The sequence below is a fragment of the Atta colombica genome, unplaced genomic scaffold, assembly GCF_001594045.1.
Source record: "Atta colombica isolate Treedump-2 unplaced genomic scaffold, Acol1.0 scaffold100, whole genome shotgun sequence".
Classification (NCBI taxonomy): domain Eukaryota; kingdom Metazoa; phylum Arthropoda; class Insecta; order Hymenoptera; family Formicidae; genus Atta; species Atta colombica.
Window position 1 is genome coordinate 1313371 of NW_017259185.1, and position 3319 is coordinate 1316689.

The window sequence follows — 3319 nt, forward strand, 5'->3', positions numbered from 1 at the left end:
CAAGGAAGGGCAGATCCTTGATCCATGTAAAATTGTAGACGCCGCAAATTGTAAATATTATTATTCTTAAAGTAACAAATAAATTAATATTGGATTGTCCGGAAAGTTCGTGCCGCAAAAGATTTAAATTTAATAAATGTATACTAAAATTTAAATCTTTTGCGTTTCAATTTTCCTTCAAAATCGGCACGAATTTTCCGAACAACCCAATATAAATACATTAGATTCTAAAGATTTTTATTGAAATAGAATAATATTTTTTGTTGAGAGAGGTAGTTAGATGCGTTTGCTATCATGTCAAGATTGTAAAACAAAATCTATCTAACATAAATTCTGTTCCAATTCCATGTTGTTCGTATCACAACAAGGTTCCATCTGTTGGCGCTTTTTATTATGCGCGGAGGGATACAATGGCCTGTAAAACTCGCAATTTGATTCCTAGATTTACGACACGGTTGTATGGTGGATTGAGATCAATGGTAATGCTGACACAGGAAAAATCCTATTAAAAACATTTGCAATATTAATACATACAAGAATTTATTTTCTCTTTATTTATTGATGACATTTAACTATGTAATATCTCTCGTGTTTATGCATTATTCCGAATGCGTCAGTTGTATCAGCGGCATTTAGTATTTACTCACAAATATTCGTAATATAAGACAGTTCTATTAATATTCATTATCATGAAGATTTTTGGGGGATATAAAATGTTTGCGATTTATTTTATACTACACGGGATATTTCTTAATTACATAAATCATCAGTTAAAAATTCTACTCACATAATCTTTTTTCTCAACAGTTTTGCGAACGCAATTCTAATTTTATTAAACTAGAGAATGTTCTTCATTCGAAATATGGAATTTCTTCCTTTTATATCATGCATTTATGCACATAACATGCTGGGCGAGTATACGATTTTTCTAGAGCAAAGAGACCTCTAGATATCTCTAACCGTTAGATTGCTTGCGCAGATGAAATTACAGTAGCATGAAGACGAACTTATAATGTCGAACCTTCCTTATCTCTAGAGAATAAAGTCGAGCAAGTACTGATATTCTAGAATGGCATCTTCTAGTTTCTTTAATACATATTTACTTGATATTCAGGATTCGATTTTAAATTAGTATATTATATAAGTATACGTGTTGAATAATATAATTTCCTCGCTACGGCTCTCTCTCTCTCTCTCTCTCTCTCTATTTCTCTTTCTCTATCGTATCTATCGTATCTCTTCCTATATCTATCTGTGTTCGATAGACTGTGAACACAGGTACACTGTTCAAAGATTGGAGGACGGTCTGCTATAATTTACAAATTAGTATTAACTAGACGTTACAGCTTTACTTACCACGACAGAGCTTCTAAGGATTAATATAGATGGGGTATAGACCAGATATTAGGTGGTAAAATCGATCGACTCTACTAGGGTATTAGTATTATATGAATATATATAAGTTCGAAGTTAATAATTAATTAAGATTTATGATAATTAATGAATTTATTTATTCTTAAATAAATTATTTGCTACTTAGTTTGCTATTTATGAGATATCTCAATATCTTTCTTTAATTTAGAAATATACGAAGAAATTTTAAGATACATACTTAAGATTTGAAAAATTTTTATGAGCAATTGTTAGTAATTATAATAATAATTACTAACTTAAATCAACGAAGTTGATCAATCAGGAAAAAAAAGAACTGCGTATCAAACAGTCTGTAACAGAAAGACATACAGCGTACTAAACTTTGTTTACTGAAGTTTTAAGTTTACCTAAGAGTTTAAGTAATTTAAGTAACTTCAACAGTTCACTTTACACGGATAATATATTTTATAATGTAATTTTCCTACAAATCTTTTCAAGATTCTAACGTTTCTTATAATTCTTTTCAATATATTTTTACAGTATTAACAATTAATATAATATACCAGAAAATTTATGCAATAATATGCATATTCCGCAGTGAACACGAGATAATATTTTAATGCAACATAGCTTTATTAGTTTCTCAGAGAAGATCTTCGTGTTAATGCTTCCAGTCCTTCCGATGTATAATTTCAAGATAGGTAAGAGATACTCTTTGAAAATTATTAAACTATCTAATTGTAGGAAATTAAAGGCGATACTATCAGAAAATAAATACTGTGGCGCGCGAAATCCTGATACTATTGTTGTCGAGATAGAATAAGAATATTGATAATCGACAATCGAAAATTGTTTTTTAAAATTCGATTCAGTTTGAAATGGTACGAGATTCTCAATTCTCATAGATAATATGAAATTTAAGTTTCTACGCAGCTGTGTATCTGAAGATCGAGTTTGTTCGCTAGGAGAAATATTTTTATATCGGAAAAGTTTGAAAACGGGCATTGATTTCGTATGACCGCGAATTTCTTAAGCTTGCGACAAACTTTCCCACGCGATTCCATGTATAGTAAATTTTTCCTGACTAGTACAAAAAAACCAATAAGACAAAAGTCTTATTGGTTTTTTTGTACTAGTCTTTACGCTCGTAAAGTAAAAATAACTTTGAATTGTGTGTGTGCTTTTCTATAAATTAAATATTTAGACAGAGATAACAACATTTCTAGGAAAATATTTTATTTAAATATATTTGTCAAAAAAGAGTTAATTATTTATTTTTATATATGAATAGCTTATATAAAATATACTATAAATCATTTTCTTTTCGTTCTTTTAAAAATATTAAGGAAATATAACAATAAAATTCTATTTTATTTTTAAGATTTTTTTGTGAGATAAATGAGACAGCTGCTGAATTATTCATAAAGAAGTAACACTTACATGCGAAATTAATTTATGACATTTGATAGAAACATTTGGTAATTTTAATGGAAAACACATCTTTTTTACTTAAAAAATAAAAGAGATGTCTTCTAGTGCCCCTTAGCTATCTTAAAGAATTCAGAGTGATATTTTATTTATCTCATAAAAGATTTTAATAAAATTTAGAACATCAAAAAAGAGTTGCTGTTTCCAATAACAAAAAGATAGCTTATAATTTTACATAGATTATGCTAGATTATACTGAATTACTTGCATATTTATAAATCGATACCTATATATAAACCTCACGGTAATGAAACAATAATGGAAAATATACTTTAATACTTAAAACTGAAGCTTTACAATATTTGTATAAATTTTAGCGTAGAATTTATTTAAAATTTAATTTAATTTAATTTAATGTCGAGTGATATATGGATTTAACAATTATATCCTTTAATATTTAATCCTTTAATATTTAATTAATGAAAAACTCGTTTCTACATGAAATAAATAATTCTTT